The sequence below is a fragment of the Capra hircus genome, chromosome 8 (genome assembly GCF_001704415.2).
Source record: "Capra hircus breed San Clemente chromosome 8, ASM170441v1, whole genome shotgun sequence".
NCBI classification, from domain to species: domain Eukaryota; kingdom Metazoa; phylum Chordata; class Mammalia; order Artiodactyla; family Bovidae; genus Capra; species Capra hircus.
In genome coordinates, this window is record NC_030815.1 from 44843144 (window position 1) to 44862727 (window position 19584).

Consider the following 19584-nt stretch of genomic DNA (forward strand, 5'->3'; position numbering starts at 1 on the left):
TTCTGAAGGATGATGATCATTTGGTCAAAAGATTGTCAGGTAGTTCTATTTGCAATTTTTTAAGGAATCTCCACACTGTTCTCCATAGTGGCTGTACTAGTTTGCATTCCCACCAACAGTGTAGGAGGGTTCCCTTTTCTCCACACCCTCTCCAGCATTTATTGCTTGCAGATTTTTGGATCGCAGCCATTCTGACTGGTGTGAAGTGGTACCTCATTGTGGTTTTGATTTGCATTTCTCTAATAATGAGTGATGTTGAGCATCTTTTCATGTGTTTGTTAGCCATCCGTATGTCTTCTTTGGAGAAATGTCTATTCAGTTCTTTGGCCCATTTTTTGATTGGGTCGTTTATTTTTCTGGAATTGAGCTGCAGAAGTTGCTTGTATATTTTTGAGATTAGTTGTTTGTCAGTTGTTTCATTTGCTATTATTTTCTCCCATTCAGAAGGCTGTCTTTTCACCTTGCTTATATTTTCCTTTGTTGTACAGAAGCTTTTAATTTTAATTAGATCCCATTTGTTTATTTTTGCTTTTATTTCCAGAATTCTGGGAGGTGGATCATAGAGGATCCTGCTGTGATTTATGTCTGAGAGTGTTTTGCCTATGTTCTCCTCTAGGAGTTTTATAGTTTCTGATCTTACATTTAGATCTTTAATCCATTTTGAGTTTATTTTTGTGTACGGTGATAGAAAGTGATCTAGTTTCATTCTTTTATAAGTGGTTGACCAGTTTTCCCAGCACCACTTGTTAAAGAGATTGTCTTTACTCCATTGTATATTCTTGCCTCCTTTGTCAAAGATAAGGTGTCCATATGTGTGTGGATTTATCTCTGGGCTTTCTACCTTATGACCCAGCAATCCCACTGCTGGGCATACACACCGAGGAAACCAGAATTGAAAGAGACACATGTACCCCAATGTTCATCGCAGCACTGTTTATAATAGCCAGGACATGGAAACAACCTAGATGTCCATCAGCAGATGAATGGATAAGAAAGCTGTGGTACATATACACAATGGAGTATTACTCAGCCATTAAAAAGAATTCATTTGAATCAGTTCTGATGAGATGGGTGAAACTGGAGCCAATTATACAGAGTGAAGTAAGCCAGAAAGAAAAACACCAATACAGTATACTAACACATATATATGGAATTTAGGAAGATGGCAATGACGACCCTGTATGCAAGACAGGAAAAAAGACACAGATGTGTATACCAGACTTTTGGACTCAGAGGGAGAGGGAGAGGGTGGGATGATTTGGGAGAATGGGAATTCTAACATGTATACTGTCACATAAGAATTGAATCGCCGGTCCATGTCTGACGTGGGGTGCAGCTTGCTTGGGGCTGGTGCATGGGGATGACCCAGAGAGATGTTGTGGGGAGGGAGGTGGGAGGGGGGTTCATGTTTGGGAACGCATGTAAGAATTAAAGATTTTAAAATTTAAAAAAAAAATAAAAAATTAAAAAAAAAAGAAAAAAAAGATTGTCAGGGATGTTATTTCTCGGTCCAGATGAACTTTTGAGAACCACTCAGTTCTCAGCTGAGTTGAACATGTTGGAAACGGGCCGAAGGAATGATGATGAGCGTTTGGGTCCAGGCCTGATCACGGTTTTCTAGAAGAGAGGACAGGATTCATGGGGCCTGATCACTGGGAAATATGCAGTGTGTCTTGCCTTCCTGGGCCTTCTGTGGACCTGGTCAGATGACCCACATTGTTGCTGGGGAGGGAAGATCCCTTCTCTGCCAGGCTTGAGCTCACCTGAAGGTGAAGAAGGCAGTCTTGACCTCCCCATGTAATGTATAAAGTCGGGGATCCTCCCTGAGAAGCACAGCCCCAGTGTTGCCACATTTTGTCTTTCTGTGTATTAGAACATTTATGAAAACACAGAAAGATGCATTCTTGGAATCATTTCTTTCATTGGTAGAGGATTTACCCCATGGTTCCTGTTCTTTAGCTGCCATTCATTGAATGCTTCAAGTTTGCCAAGCTAGCCTAAGATTTTCTATTTTTAAAAAATATTGAAGTATAATTGATTTACCATTACAGTGTTGTGATAGTTTCAAGTATTCAGCAGAGTGATTCAGTTATACATGTGTATGTGTGTGTATATATATATATATCTCCTTTTTCAGATTCTTTTCCATTATAGTTATTACAAGATACTGAATGTCTTGTGTATATATATATATAAAAGATATATATACAATATACCTTGTGCTATATAGTAGGTTCATGTTGGTAATCTATTTTATATATAGTACTGTGTATATGTTAATCCCAAACTCCTTATTTATCCCTCTCCTTCCTTTCCCTTTGGTAACCATAACTTTGTTTTCTATGTCTGTGAGTCTATTTGTTTCGTAAGTTCACTTGTATCGATATTATTTTTTTATATTCCACATAGAAGTGATACCATATATTTGTCTTTCTTTGTCTGACTTACTTCACTTAATATCCTAACTGCATTATTTCATTTCATTATCTCAGCCACCATGTGACATCAGTACCATTCACACTCCCATTTTTCTCTCTCTTTTTTTTTAATTTGGAAGATCATACTCCTATTTTAATTGGTGAATAGTTAAGTTCCTAAAAAGATTAAGAAACTTGTCCAGCATCACCTAGCCAGTCAGTGGCAGAGCCCACCCTGTTTAGGGACAAAACATGTGTTCTTAACAACTGAAATTTACAGACTCAAATGTAAGGATTTTTTTAAAACTATGTTTTGAGAAATCATGGGAAGAACAGTGAGAACCAAGCAAACAAAAATATCCAGCTGAGCTGTTCAGATATCTGGGTGCATATGAGTGACTCATATTTTTCTTTAAAAAAAAAGAATAAAACATACATACATTTTAGTAGAAACCTTTTTCTATGCTTTTCAACTCTGACAGGATGTGGGTGAAAAGTGACTCTCAGTTCCCCAGAGTTTAGTACAGTTTTAGATTTGCTCTCTGCGTGTGCGTGTATGCGTGTGCTTGCATATATTTCTTGCCTCTTTAATATGGAAAGCCTTTTTCTTGCTGTCTTCTAAGGCTCCTATGCCAGGAAAAAAAAAAGGAAAGGTCAAATGTAAAAAGCCATTGCACAGGATTTGTCTGTTTATTAGCATTTCCTGAGCCCAGCCCTGATAGAACGAGGTCAAACATGACTCTTCTTCAGCAATGAGTCCCTGGAGATTTGCCTTTTTATTTTTTGAGGATTTGTTGTGCTGAGGAACATAAAGGTCAGAGTAGAGTCATCCTAAGCCTAACTCTCTCTCTTTCATTGCATTTGAACCTGTAAATGACACAGATAATGAAACTTCCTTAAATTGCACATTTGTCTTTAAAAAGGCTCTTCTTGGGGTGGTGGTTAGGCATGTGAGCAGCATGCTATGGAGGAACCTGAGTCCCTTCTGTGATCTTCCTTGGTGAAGACCAAGGCCTCTGTAATCTGAAGTCAGCAGCTGATTCTCAGATCAGAGCTGCCCGGAGGAGGGCACGTTTCTAGAATGGTAGGTCTTAATATTTAAAGGTCAGGGACCTCTTTGCGAAACTGATGAAAGCTGTGAACTGTTTCCCCAGAAAAATGCCTATCCACGCAGCAGTTCATGAATCCCCTGGAGCCCATCATCCCCCACCTCTACCCTACCCCACCCCAGGCAGAAGACTCCCATCCTAGAGCCAGGCAGACCCATCTCTCTCTTTCTTCAGGTCATCCGCTGAAGGGCTAGAATAGGTTGTGTGGTTGGCATTGCCTGCAGCGTCTCTGACCCTGACATTTCCCTCACTTTGTAGAAAACTGACTTTAGTGCCAGACAAGGTGCTATGGAGATCCAGGGAGCACGGGAGATCACCCTGGGGCTGGTTCCAGCCCCAAAGGATGGAGAATCTCTGCTATTAACATTCCTCTGAGTGAGGCAGTACTGCTAGGGCTCTAGAAATGAGGCGGGGGACTGCACTACTGTGTCAACAGCCCAGCCAAAGAAAGGTGAGGTAGACCCCTATTCAGATACATCCTTCCACGCACTTATCAGACACATGTATTGCGGGCCTACTGTGTGCCAACATGGGGTAAATGACCTCTATTTTTAATCAATTGCCATTCTGTGTATTAGTGCCAGGATGATATTCTAAGGCATTTATAGGAATTAGAGTAGGTAACATCATAGTTTGGTTTTGAAAAAGACGAGTTCTCCAGGCAAAGAAGTAGAAGCATATTTCTAGGCAGAGAAAATAATATGAGTTAAGCATGAAATGGCATAGCATGTTCCTAGAACTAGAATTGTTTGATGTTGTGACAGTTAATAGTAAAGGAACATGTGAGGTAGGAGAGAAAAGCAGTCAGGAGCCAAATAATGTCAAAAGCCCCTTTCTGGGGCCAGGTCCTCTTACGGGCTTAGAAGTAGTAAAGCCAGGAATCCCAGACCTTTGGACCCCAGCTTTTCTGCTGTTCCCAGATAGAAAAGATAAGCCTCCTAAACCTCTTCCTGCCGTCACTCCTACTTCCTGCCCCCACCTCTTTCATATTTCAGCTTGACATCTCAGAACTCAGGGCTCCATTTCCCCTGCATGACTGCTGGCTGGAAGATACCTTCCTGACTCACTGACCCAGCTTGACCCACATGCATCGTGCCCTGTTCCCCACAGACTACTTACTTCCTTGACTCCCCATCAGAGCTGCTTCTGGACTCTGCATCTGAAACGGCCTGAACTACCTTAACCCGCACTGAGTCCTCTTGACAAGGGCCATCTTCCCCTGCACCCCCTGAGCACCCCTGAGTCCCCTTCCTCAGCTTTCGCAGCCCAGCCTCAGGCCCTTGCCTATAAACCTGCCCCCACCCCACTTGTGGTCCATCCCTATCAACTCCTCCACATGGCACTCTGGCTGCTTGGCAGTCCTCTAGAAAACAGAATGCACTTTATCCTTCAACCTTGCTGAACCCACTTCCCCACAGAATTCAGAAAAAGGACTCTTTCCAGGAGCAGGAATCCAGATCTTGGTTCTCCTTGACTCCCACACTGCTGTTCCCTATAGGCTATGTCTAGGGGAGTACATGGAAATAATGGGGTTCCCTTTCTGGAATCATTACCTCTTCCTTAGCCTCACCCTCTGCCTGCTATGACAGCCATCTACACCCATAAGAAAACTTGGCCTGGGGTAAGAGTCATGTCAGTAGAAACTACCACCAGGACAGCACAGGTCACTTGTCATCAAAAACAAAAGGTAGGATTTATTCAAACCGTCCCCTGCGGTCCCCGTGTGACAGACAAGCTGCGAGGCGCATCCTATGTGAACACCGCTCTTCCCAGGGGCTCCGCTGTCTTCCCCTAGCCTGATCTGCCTGTCTTCTCTGACCTGGGGAATGTGGTCGGCATGAAGCCAGTTGCCCACTTCAGTTCCCTGCAGCTGCGCTTCCCATCCTCCTTTCTGTCCTCTTTCTCCACACTCAGTAAATCACCACATCCTGTCCAATCTGCCTCCTAAATAACTCTTGGCTGCCCGCTCCCTCCAGACGCACAGCCTCTGCCCTTGCAGAGACCCTTCCTTGCCTGGTGTTTTCACTAGCATTCTTTCAGTATGTTTCCAGTGCTGTCCCCAAAGTCATCCTAAGTTCGGAAGACCAACAGCTCTTGAAGCCATACATACTTCATAGCTTGAAACTTTCAGACCCCTCTTGATTTGATCCCTGCTGCTTCCCCAGATGCTCCTTCAGCGTCCTGTTTCAGCCTTGTCTCTCCCCTTTCCCTAGAGCATCCTTGCTCCCCAGCCATTCTGATCGGCTGGATACATTCTCTAAAGGTTTTGCTCTTTTCAGGCATGTCTCACCCTGAAGGTTCATTCTCCCCCTCTCTCCTTCACCTGGCCCCTGCATACTCATCTCAGGACTGCCTTCCCCCAAGACCACCATGCTGTGGGTTGCCCAAGCCTCCAGGGTTAACCTCTTTTGTGGGATTTAACACGTGTAGTTCCTTGAGCCTGAGGATCAAACCTGCCTTCGTTGCCTGGTGCTTAGTCAGTACTTAGTAACAGTTCATTGAAATACATATTTGAACAAAAGAATAAATTATCTGATGATAGAGGGAGACAGGTTTAGGCACACCTCCAAAAAAAAGAATCTATCTTTGGTGACTTTTACATATTTAGCTGTTTTTTAGGTTCTGTCTCTTTTGGAAGAGGCATCCAGTTTCACTGCCATGCCTGCCAGATATAGCCCTGAGAATTAATAAAGCAGATGAGTTCCCTTTTGAATCACTTGGGTTTTTTGAAAAACTGAACTGATTGTCCCCATGTTCAAAGTCATTTGTGCAACAAAAGTTTTTTTATCTTTCAATTATTTTCCCATAGAAACAGTATTATAGTCATTTGAATTTATTTGATGCTGATTCTTGTTTCCTTTAGGTACATTTTCCTGTCTCCCTAGCCAGACTAAATGTCTCAAAGCCTAAAGCTCATTGCTTATACCTCTCTACAACTGTGTACCTGGCTTATTGTGTACATTCAGTACATATAAGATGATGAAATTTAAAATGACTTGAAGTTTATGTATTAATTTTGAAAGAACAATTAGTAACTATTTGGTATTCATTTTTTTAATTTACTATAATTCATGAAAAAAATCTAAAAAGTCTCATATCATTTAATTAGTTTGATACATTACTACATCCTATGGTATTTATTGATAACTCTGGGGATGTGGCGAAAATTCATGTTTGCAATTCAAATAGTTTATTCCTTCATGTGGGAGTCATATCAGACAGTCTTGATAATTAATAACCTAAATGACTTGTTTTGCATTTATTATTTTTTTGTTTAGCAGCAAACTTATTAATTTTTATTTAGTGTGGAACCAATTTACTTTTTTTACACAAACATCTGTTGCCATAAATATTAATATTAATGAAATATTCATGAAACTAGTCTTAATACTGAGACTTTTTTTTTGCAAACTGGGATTTCTTTCTGTGTATGGCAAGTTCTAAATTTGTAGATTACATTCTTCTCAGCTCTGGACATGTTTGTATGGGTTACAATGTAGGTTATTTTCTATAATACTTAATTTAGCATAATGTTAGTGCTCACTACATAGCTATAATTTTGTTTAGCAATTTTTTTGCATTAGTTTAGGCAGGTTCTTTTCTTTTTTAATATGTATTGGTTGCCTTCCAGTTATCTTTAAGGGGGAAAAAATGCCTCAGACCTAATAGAAAAAAGATGTATATCTTTTACTGATGACAACACTTAACATTTAGGCTATTTTCTTTATCAGTGAGGAATTGAACTTTGTTTTTAGACTTCAGCTAAATCATGGGAAGAGATATCATTGACTCCGCATCTCTGTTCCAGAGATGAAAGATTACTTCCCTGAAAAGATATAGATGAATGCACTGTTTGGCAAATTAGGTCTTAATAACACTATAATCTCATGATACATTTATTTGCATTGTTTTAAATTATGAGTTTTGCTATCTCTTATTAGCTATATTGATAACACTGTAATACCTACATAAAGAAAAGATAAAGTTGGTGAAAAAATAAGTAAATGAAACTAACTTATGGACTCAGATTCTTTAAGCAAGAAAAAAAAATCATAAAGTTTCTGAGAAACAGTGAAGCAATGCCTTCTGTGCTCTGGTCTAAGGGAAAATGATCTTGGACATAGATCTCTGTATCTAGCCAGGCCAGATTTCCTTGTGAAACTGCAAATAAAAACGTTGTCATATATGCAAGGACTTTTAAAAGCTTCCTACCTGTAAATCTTTTATTAAAAGAAGAAATTTTTTAAATAATTGTAGATTTGCATGCAGTTGGAAGAAAAAGTACAGAGAGATCTCATATACTCTTTACCTAGCTTTCCCAATGGTAACATCTCATAGCACTTTTGTACAATATTACAACTAGGAAATAGACATGGGTACAGTGCAGGGATCTTTTTGAGATTTCACCAGTTTTACGTGCACTCATTTGTATGTGAGCATGGGTATGTATCTAACAGAAGCAGAAGATATTAAGAAGAGGTGGCAAGAATACATGGAAGAACTGTACAAAAAAGATCTTCATGACCCAGATAATCATGATGAGGTGATCACTAATCTAGAGCCAGACATCTTGGAATGTGAAGTCAAGTGGGCTTTAGAAAGCATCACTACAAACAAAGCTAGTGGAGGTGATGGAATTCCAGTTGAGCTGTTTCAAATCGTGAAAGATGATGCTGTGAAAGTGCTGCACTCAATATGCCAGCAAGTTTGGAAAACTCAGCAGTGGCCACAGGACTGGAAAAGGTCAGTTTTCATTCCAATTCCAAAGAAAGGCAATGCCAAAGAATGCTTAAACTACCGCACAATTGCACTCATCTCACATGCTAGTAAAGTAATGCTTGAAATTCTCCAAGCCAGACTTCAGCAATACGTGAACTGTGAACTCCCAGATGTTCAAGCTGGTTTTAGAAAAGGCAGAGGAACCAGAGATCAAACTACCAACATCCGCTGGATCATGGAAAAAGCAAGAGAGTTCCAGAAAAACATTTATTTCTGCTTTATTGACTATGCCAAAGCCTTTGACTGTGTGGATCACAATAAACTGTGGAAAATTCTCAAAGAGATGGGAATATCAGACCACCTGACCTGCCTCTTGAGAAATCTGTATGCAGGTCAGGAAGCAACAGTTAGAACTGGACATGGAACAACAGACTGGTTCCAAATAGGAAAAAAGAGTACGTCAAGGCTGTATATTGTCACCCTGCTTATTTAACTTCTATGCAGAGTACATCATGAGAAACGCTGGACTGGAAGAAACACAAGCTGGAATCAAGATTGCTGGGAGAAATATCAATAACCTCAGATATGCAGATGACACCACCATTATGGCAGAAAGTGAGGAGGAGCTAAAAAGCCTCTTGATCAAAGTGAAAGAAGAGAGTGAAAAAGTTGGCTTAAAGCTCAACATTCAGAAAACGAAGATCATGGCATCTGGTCCCATCACTTCATGGGAAATAGATGGGGAAACAGTGGAAACAGTGTCAGACTTTATTTTTGGGGGCTCCAAAATCACTGCAGATGGTGACTGCAGCCATGAAATAAAAAGACGCTTACTCCTTGGAAGAAAAGTTATGACCAACCTAGACAGTATATTCAAAAGCAGAGACATTACTTTGCCGACTAAGGTCCGTCTAGTCAAGGCTGTGGTTTTCCCTGTGGTCATGTATGGATGTGAGAGTTGGACTGTGAAGAAGGCTGAGCGCCGAAGAATTGATGCTTTTGAACTGTGGTGTTGGAGAAGACTCTTGAGAGTCCCTTGGACTGCAAGGAGATCCAATCAGTCCATTCTGAAGGAGATCAGAAGTTCTTTGGAAGGAGTGGGATTTCTTTGGAAGAAGTGATGCTAAAGCTGAAGCTCCGGTACTTTGGACACCTCATGTGAAGAATTGACTTATTGGAAAAGACTCTGATGCTGGGAGGGATTGGGGGCAGGAGGAGAAGGGGACGACCGAGGATGAGATGGCTGGATGGCATCACGGACTCGATGGATGTGAGTCTGGGTGAACTCCGGGAGTTGGTGATGGACAGGGAGGCCTGGCTGCTGCGATTCATGGGGTCGCAAAGAGTTGGACACGGTTGAGTGACTGAGGTGAACTGAACTGAACAATGCCGTGTGATGCATATATGTATTTCTGAAACCAACATAGTCAAGTATCTTGACAAGCAGCAAGTGACAATTCTTGACACAAATCCTTCCTGCCCCTGTATTATACGTAGCCACACACACAGCTTCCTCATCCTGCCCCTCCCCAGTCTGTTGCAGCCATCATTGTTTTCTGTCCCTCCAGTTTTGTCATTTCAAGAATCATACAGGTGTAACCTCTGAGTTGGGCTTTTTTCACTCAGCATAATAACCTTGTGATCCATTCAAGTTATTTTGTGTATTGGTGGTTTGCCCTTTTTTATTGCTGAGTTTCATGGTATGGATATACCACTTGCTGAATAACATGTAGTTTTCTTTAGTTTTTGACTGTTACAAATAAAGCTGCTATGAATATTTGCATGAAGATTTCTGCATAAGCACAAGTTTTCATTTCTCTGCATAAATGCCCAAGTGCAGCTTCTGTGTTGTATGGTAAGCACGTGTTTACTTGGGAAGAAATTGCTAAACTTTTTCAGAGCAGCTGTACGATTTTGCATTCCCACCAGCAGTGTATGAGTGATCTAGTTTCTTTTCACTCCCACCAACATTAGCTGTTGTCTCTATATTTTATTTTAGCCATTCTTATAGGTGTTTATTTAAGTCTATTGTTAAAAAATTACTTAAGTATATAATTCAACAAAGCAAAAGGTCAATAAAGAAGTAGTTTGGGGATATAGGAAAGAAGGGTGAAAATGAAACAAAAGAACTTACGATTAAGTCTAAAGGCTAATCATACATCCCATATACACACATTAATGTAATTGCTAGAGATTTTTGAGGAGAGGCCCAAGGTATAGGACTTTAGCACTAATAATATGCTGTGACTTTGGTGCTCATAGCACTTGATCTAACTCTGTTCTATAGCCTTTGGTATTTCTACATTATATTGTGACTCCATGGGTACATGTTTCGTTTGCCTACTAAAATCTGCTCTCTAGGAGAATAGGAGCTGTATGATTTCACTTTCCCACCCTTCAAATCACTTAGCAGAATAGCAGTTGTCTTAGTGTTAGTCTTTTTTTTAACTGCTTTCTATAGTTTATTTCTTTACTAGGCTATTCAGTTGGAGAACATTTTTTATAGTTAGAAAAATTATTATCACTTATTTGGCTGTGTCGGGATCTTTGTTGTGGCACACAGGCTTAGTTGCTCTGTGGCATGTGGAACTTGAGTTCCCCAACCAGGGATCAAACATCCCCTAAATTGGAAGGTGGATTCTTTTTTGTTTTTTTTTTTTTTCAGTGTTAGTCTTTTGGTGTCCATGGGTCACAAAGAGTCAGACACGACTGAGTGACTAAGCACAGCACAAGAGGAAACAACATTTTTGAAATGATAACTCTTACCTAATTGATAAATATAATAAGAGCAAGCTTTGATAATAGTGTACCAATGGTCTGATATGGAATAGACCTAGAGTTAATCATCATATCAGTGTTGTGGACTGGAAAGTAATTGAAGTACATTTATATTGCTCGTTTGTCCAGTGTCTATTGTTGTTTAGTCACTAAGTCGTGTCTGACTCTTATGCAGCTCCGTGGTCTGTGGTCCTCCAGGCTCCACTGTCCTTGGGATTTCCAAGGTGAGAATACTGGAATGGATGGACTTTCCAGGTGACTCAAATGGTAAAGAATATGCATGTCTCTCCCTGCAAGGCCAGAGACCAGGTTTGATCCCTGAGTCAGGAAGATCTGCTGGTGAAGGAGATGGCAACCCACTCCAGTATTCTTGCCTGGAGAATCCCTTGGACAGAGGAGCCTGGTAAACTAGAGCCCACAGGGTCACAAAGAGTTGGACATGACTGAGCAACTAACACACTTTTTGTCCAGCTGTGACACTGGCTGCATTTCAGCTTTCATGCAGGTGTGTGATAGAAAGGGGCTCCAATTGCAGTAACACACGGGGCAAGATGGTCAATACCAGAGAATTTCAGGGTAGCTGCAAAGATCAAAATACTCATCTATGTTGCTGTTCATACCTGACTTTCTACTCAGCAAGAGATACCTCAGTTTGAGCCAGACAAGTAATTCTCGGTATTTCAAAACCAGCTATTCCAGTTTTGGGTAGAGGGAGAGTTCTGTCTTAGAAATAACCTGTAGGTAGATACCAAAGTAGCTTAATACCCAATGCATGATTTTGTGGACAGTAAGGACAACTTCCAAGGCCCAGTTCATCTCTAGATTGTTTCCATTAACATTTATTATGGACTTGCTCTGAGCCAGGCAGTGCTTGACATCACAGATAGATTGTCCCATTAATCCTCACAACAGCCCTTCAGAGTGAGTGCCATGATTCCGTTTTGACAGATGAAGTGGGGACTCGGGAGAGGTTCAGCTTCCCCAAGCCTGCAGAGCTTACATTGCTGGAGCCAGGTCTCTTTGGTTCTAAAATCCAGGTCCTTTCATCTGTACATTCTCTGTAATAGGAGTAATGGAGGAAAGTCTGTGGAAATGAAAGTGTTTAATTGATAACTTGGATGCAGACAGGATGGATTGGAAGTGCCTGATAATGGGTTTTCTAGCTCTCACACAGAGCTGGTGAGGATTTGATGTAGAAGGTAAGAAATGGCTCCATCAAAATAGAGAACTTGGTTTGGACAGCGCAGTGAATTAATGAAGTGTCTCACAACCTACTTCAAGGAAGGAGGCAAAGAGGAACATAATGCCAAGTGACTGAGAACCACAAAGTAAAATTAGTACTCCAAGCATTTAATTTTGAAAGTTTAATGAAAAACATAATCAAGCCCATTGACACTTGCCAACTGTTGCCAACATGTGTGCACGTGAAATCCTATTAACTTAAAAGCAAAACTTCTTTCTGAGAAATGTGATGGTTTACAGTAGAGTTGATTGCTTTCCAGTCTGGCAGAGAGGGAGATCAGGAACACAAAGTATGTTGTTGAATCCTGTGTGGCAGCTTTTAAGAACCTCTAACTCCAGAATTGGAAGGATTATCAAGCCAGTAGGTTTTTTTTTTTTTTAACCCTCACTTCAAACCAAGAGGAACATTATAAGAATTTCTACAGTAAAGAATAGAAATGGGACACTGAAAATATCTTCCTCAACTCCTTTAAAACTCCTTTACCTTTTCTTCCTAAAAGAAATCTGACCTAAGGATTAGAAAGCTCACCTATATCCTGAGGTGTGGCAGTGGTGGTGCTATATCTACCTAACTTGCATTATAAGTAAATTGTCACATGTAAATAAATATAAATAATAATAATGCCCATTAAGGAAGCTAAAGTCTTCGGGCTTTATGAAATAAGTATAGTATGTGAGGGTTTCCTGCTTTTGTGAGAAAAGGACCTACCTGCCTTTGATTTTGTTGATGACCTTAGGTCTAGAGGTGAGGTCAATGGAGGCCCCAAGTGGGAGGACTCACAGAGAATCTGAGGGCAGCGAGCAAAGGGAAGGAAATGTCCCCGCGACCATATCCTCCTCCACTGGGGAAATCCTGGGAAACCAGAGCACAGAGAGCAGGAAGAGGAAGTGGCCACGGGGGGGTGGGTGGCGTGATGGTAACATCCTTGACTTTGAAGATGTGTCTGGAAGGGCTATGAAGTTGGCCAGGGTGGATCTGGTGTGGATGCCAGGGCAAGTCTGTCACACAGATGACCATGTACGTTCGAGTCAAGTTGTAAATACTCCAGCCCAGGGAGACAGAGGGGTGGCGAACCCCAGCAACTAACAAAATGGAGTTGAGCTTCCATAGTTTTGGAGAAGTTTCTGGAATCTGGTAAGAGACTGAGTTCCAGAGACTTAGAAAGTATTTGAGAGTTTTCAGGGCCTGGGAAAATGTTACAAAGTTTAAAAACTGGTTCAGAAATGTGCCCTGTGGAAACGCTTTTAAAGGGTGAAATCAGTTTGATTTTTATAGGGCTTTATTTTATTCATTCAGTATTCAGTGCACATTTACTCAAACACTCATATTCTGGAAAAATAGGGCTTCCTTGACTGTCTTGGGAAAGGCAGGGTACTTCTTGGGCCATACTTTGGTTCTAGTTCTTTCCCGAAAGATCAGCACTTACTGGCATCTGAGAGGCTTTGGCTCATGTACATGGCTCTTCGTCCCTGTCCCCATCAGCCAGCACATTTTATATGCCTCCCCTCTCCTGCAAGTGACTGTCCCTTTGATGTCACCAGTGTTCCTCCTTCGAAGACATTTTTAAATTGAGTATTTCAACCCAGCAAGTGTAACACTTCTCTCCTCATTTCTGTTCCTCAGAATTCTACCCTCTACATTGTGAGGTAAAAAATCTCCGCGGGAGAATTTCTTCCTCCCCTCTTAAGAGTGAAATGGCCAAGGACAATCTGTGTTTAATGAATTTATTCAATTTCAGCTTTTTATAAAAGATGCATCTGTGCATTTGTCTACACGTACACTTGGGGAAAAAATATTTTAAAAGGAATGCATAGTCCACTAGATGTATATCAGTTGTCCTTAGGTAGTAGGGATGCAGGGAGGTTAAAACCTAATCTTTATTTAAAGTGTCCTCATCCACCCTGAAAGTGAGCCTACCTGGAGTCTGATCTTGTTAACATCCTCTCTTCATTTCTCCACATGAAGACCTCATTTTTAAACTTCATCTGTGTTCAGTCAACTCCAGCTGTTCCAAAAACAGACCATTCTAGATGCCATCTCATTGTTTGCTGCATTTTCACCTGATAATCTGGCTTCAGATGATACAGACATTCTCTGTAGGTGGAGATTCACCAGCCTCTGATATTTCTGTTTATGAAAGAGCTATATAACTTTCTCTAGATTATTAGCAATTAGAGAAAATATGTCAACCACTTTATTCTCCAGGAGCAGAGAAAGCAGTGATTTGGGATTGGAAATTTACTTTCTCTGCACTCAGATGTGTAGGAAAATTAGACTCCCTTAATTTTTCCATGACTACTCTTTTTTTTTTTTCTTTTTTTCATTTTTTTAATTTCTTTGGCTGTGCCAGGTCTTAGCTGTGACACCCGGGATCTTCAATGCTCATTGCTGCATGTGGGATCTTTAGCTGTGGCATGCAAACTCTTGGTTGCAGCATGTGGGATCTAGTTCCCTGACCAGGGATTGAACCCAGTCCCCTTGCATTGGGAGCGTAGAGTCTTAACCACTGGACAACCAAGGACCACTGGACTTTTCATGACTACTCTTGCTCACTAAAATCCACAGTCTTGTACTTACCAATTAATATTTGTCTCTTCAAATTTGAACATTCGTGTCTGAATTTAAATAATAATCTTACTCAAAATTGAACTCCCTCTCAAGACTGGTATAGACTGACCTTTTATCATTCCATTTTGTTAGGTAAACATCATCAAAAATGTAGAGTGTAGATCACATCTTGACACAGGAACTAGAATATTGCACGAGAGCCCTGCACTTACTGTATTCCACTTTCACCTCAAACCATCACCCTCATGCTCTGTGGGACGTAGCACTGAGCTGCCATCTTGTACTTCCCTTAATTTTGACCATGTACATATATAGTTGTTTCTTAATTAAAATGCCTCCAGACCCCAGAGAATTCATTTCTAGTGATGCCTCCCACAATCTGGGTTTCCTGTCACTTCTTAAAACTTACCCTATGGGTAGCTACTTATTGTTCTTCGTAAACTGTAAGCTTTTCAGTACAAATGGTGACTTTCCCGCACCTGAGATTCTGCCTGCCTTGTGGAACCTTGAATGATCTCAGAGCATGGCTTGGCTTGCTTTCTCTGGCTTCAAACCATCACTGGAATCTCGGTTGACAAATCCTTACCTTCCTGGTAAATTAACTACATGTCATTCAACAAATAGTTTCAAATTCTTGTTCTGCGTAAGGCTCTGTGCTAAGTTTGTGGGAGAGAGAAAAGCGAATAGGGTATGGCCCTTGCCTCAAACCTTAAGGCCACACAATTGAGGTTTGATTTATTGTGGACAGATTCTCCCATTCTTTGCTCTCTTTGTTTATTAAAGTGAAGAGAAGAGAGAGGAGGACTTTTTCCCTCTTTACTCAGAGACAGTTCACTGCAGGGAGTAGACTGTAGTAGGCGGTGAGAAGGTGTCAGGAATTGTACCTCATACATTGAAGTGGGCATGGAAACTTGGGCCATGAGTGGCCTCTGAGTCTCACTGGACAGCTTACCAGCCCAGTTTCTCAACTGTCCCATCACTTAACCCACAGTGAAGCAAGTTACTTCTAGTGATGGCAACTAGAAGATAGAATGGGAAGTACTTGACTGTTTTAATGTTACTTTAAAATATGTTTATAAAATAATTTATTAAGATATATTAATGTGTAAAAATAGTCTCTATAAAGAAAAGATCCATAATCCATCTAATATAGAAGCTGAAGAATATATTCATTCATACATTCATATACGTATTAATAGATTGATACGGCTTTTAAAATAATAGATGATTTTCTAGTGCTATAAGGTATGCTTCTATTTCTTTAAGCTTTTTAAGTGAGCAAAAAAGACCTTTTTACATGTTTATCAAGCACAGCTTGATATTCTAAGTCACCACATTAGACAGTGAAAAACCACAGTATTGCCATCACTAAATTAGAGATTGAATATTTATTTCAGTCTGCTCTACCAGTCAAAATTGCTTGGCTTGTCACAGCCTGTTTTTTTCTCTTTATCATATTAGCAAAGAACACTCTGAGCTGTATTGAGGAAATTAAATTAAATTTAAAAGACAACTTTCGGCTTTAACTGAACTTGCACATGCGAGTAATTTGGGGCTGTATTCCAAGGAGCCTACTTGGGGAGGAATGGCATCCCCTTGCATTCATTTTACCCTAAGCCAGTGGGTCCAGGAGTGTCTACTTGCATGAAATCTTCAGGATACTGTTTTGTCTTACTGAATTAACATAAATGTTTCTGCCAATCATTTTGCTCAAAGAATCCCTAGTTACTAAAGACTCCTTTGTTAAAAAGTAACTACAACCTCTTCATCATACTTGTAGAAAATAAATAATTCTTACTAGTCAGAGTGTAAATTTCTAGTTGTATCGGGAGAAAAAAACCCTTTTTTAATAGTTTGCATCAAGGTTTAAATAGGGTCTACTGGTTAACCACTTCCCTTTACCCTGGTCATTTATTATTTCATTGATACTTTTTGAAGAAATTGGTTTGTATATTCCATTGTCCAGATTCTACTGGCTATGTTTCCCATAATTTCTTTCAGTATACACCTCTTTCCCCTTTCATTTCCTGTAGATTGGTTGTTGGATCTAGATGTTTGACCACTAACTAGATGCTTTAATTCATTCAGTTCAGTTCAGTTCAGTTGCTCAGTTGTGTCCAACTCTTTGCAACCCCATGAATCGCAGCACGCCAGGCCTCCCTGTCCATCACCAACTCCTGGAGTCCACTCAAACTCATTAGGGGTTGTAAAATGGTGGTGTTCTTATTTTATCACACATTAGCTAGACTGCTTAAAGGATTTCTAAACGAGAGTGCCAAGCACATAGTTGTTGTTCAGTTGCTAAGTAATGGCCGATTCTTTGTGACCCCACGGACTGCAGCACACCAGGCATCCCTGTCCTTCACCATCTCCCTGAGTTTGCTCAAACTCATGTCCATTGAGTCAGTGATGCCATCCAACCATCTCATCCTCTGTTGTCCCCTTCTCCTCCTGCCTTCAATCTTTCCAAGCATCAGGGTCTTTTCTAGGGAGTTGACTCTTTGCATCAAGTGGCCGAAGTGTTGGAACTTTAGCTTCAGCATCAGTCCTTCCAATGAATATTCAGGGTTAATTTCCTTTAGGATTGACTGGTTGGCTCTCCTTGCAGTCCAAGGGACTCTCAAGAGTCTTCTCTAACACCACAGTTCAAAAGCATCAATTCTTCAATGCTCAGCCTTCTTTATAGTCCATCTCTCACATGCATACATGACTACTGGAAAAACCATAGCCTTGACTATATGCACCTTTATTAGCAAAGTAATGTCTCTGCTTTTTAATATGGTATCTAGGTTTGTCATAGCTTTTCTTTCAAGGAGCAAGCATCTTTTCATTTCATGGCTACAGTTGTCGTCAAGCACATAATAGGTGCTCAATAAAATATTTAATGACTCGATTAATTTCCATAAGCGCCCCCTGACATGGAAAATTATTAGAAACTCTACTTGCCTAAAATCTGATTAAAGAGCATCTTTTTCCTCCTAGAATCATCATTGCCCCTGTGAATATCTCCTGGTGCTGGGAACCGTTTTTTAAAAGATTTATTTATGTTTTGGCTGTGGTGGGCCTTTGCTGCTGCACACGGACTTTCTCTAGTTGCAGTGAGAGGAGCATACCCTTTGTTGCCATGTGCAGGCTTCTCTTTGCAGTGGTTTCTCTTGTTGTGGAGCACAGGCTCTAAGCTCACAGGCTTCAGTTGTTGCAGTGCAGGCTCAGTAGTTGTGGCTTGCTGACTTAGTTGCTCTGTGGCATGTGGGATCGTCCTGGATGAGGGATCAAACCGGTATCCCCTCCATTGCAAGGCAGATTCCTAACCACTGAACTGCAGGGAAGCCCAGGTCCCATTTTTTAAATGGAGCCATTTTTCAGCAGTCTTTTGGACTTACCTGATTATCATCCTTTCTCAGTCTTGTACCAACTTAACTTCACATATCTTACCAATTGGAAGAGCAGAGAAATAGAGGACGGGAAAGCTAAGGAAGCCCTGAAATGTGTTTCAGACCAGAGCCTCCAACCTAAACTCAGCGCTCTTGGATGCTTAATGGGTCTCTGAAGTTGACCCAGCCTGTGACACGCCCTTTTTGCAAATGCTTCCGTAAAAGAAATGTGATACTCTTACCAGATTCCAAGCTCAGCCTAGTTTATAGAAAACAAGCCTGCCTTTTATCTGCCATTTATTTGTGTGCCTACAAAACAGTAAATTAAGAGTCTCTAAGTAACAGCTTGATTTTTGTCCTTGACAAAGTAGATATAAGTACTTCTGGTGTGGGAAGGTTTGAAAATGCTGTAGGCTATTATCTTTTTTTTTTTCCTGACAACATAGAGCACAGAATCACAGTAAATGTTTTCAGTGCTGAAGATTTTTCACAAGCATTGTAATTGTGAAGCGCAATATCCAAGTTCTTATATTGGAGATATTAATGTAAGATGTATTGCTATACATTCTTTGCTGCTGATTATTTTGTTTTTCCCTTACTTTTTCATATGGAAAGCAGTATAAAATGCATATTTCTGCTCTGATCAGAGTGCAAGCAGGGAGCACAAAGTAAAACAAGTCTTTGGTGAGTGGAGCAGCCTTATATATATGATAGGAAAAGCATAGATGAACAAATAGTCTATTTTATTCCATCGAGGGGTACTAATAATGTGCTTGAGTTTTCAGAGGGCAGATGTGTTCCTGATATTTTGTGTAGATTGTGAGTCCAGTCTTTATGGAGGCAAGAATTGAGATAGGCTTTGAAAAACCAGTAAGGTTTGAACTGAGGACCTTTAAGAAGAAACAGCCTGAGCGTATTTAGGGGTAATTATGGGATTTCAGTTTGACTAGCCTGGGAGGTGTCTCTAGACAGGTGTTAAATAGCAGATGTTGGCTGGGGCCACAGTAGCAAGGACCTCAGTGTCACCTGAGCAATGGTGAGAGACCACAGGCTTTGAGGAGGGATGTGAGGGGACCTGGTCAAGTGAAGGGATCAAGAATGAATCAGAAAAAGAAAGGGAAGTTGAAATCAAGTATTAGCAAGGAGGATGATTTTGATTATAGAAGCTGCAGGATTGGGAAACTTAATGAAAGGAAAAGGAGTCGAGGAGTCCAAAATCCACATTAGGATGATTTCAGAGAAAAAGTGGGAAAGAAGAATTGGAGCTTGCATGAAGCCAGTGCTCTGTGACAACCTGGAGGGGTGAGATGGGGAGGGAGGTGGGAGGAGGGTTCAAGAAGGAGGGGACACATGTTTATCTATGGCTGACTCATGTT

At 40.7% G+C, this 19584-nt stretch overlaps 1 protein-coding gene across 2 annotated transcripts in view; it reads left to right on the forward strand.

Moving 5' to 3' along the window:
* The window catches only part of PIP5K1B (phosphatidylinositol-4-phosphate 5-kinase type 1 beta), a 359464-nt gene that overhangs the window by 214778 nt on the left and 125102 nt on the right, over positions 1-19584 (forward strand). The window lies entirely within an intron of this gene.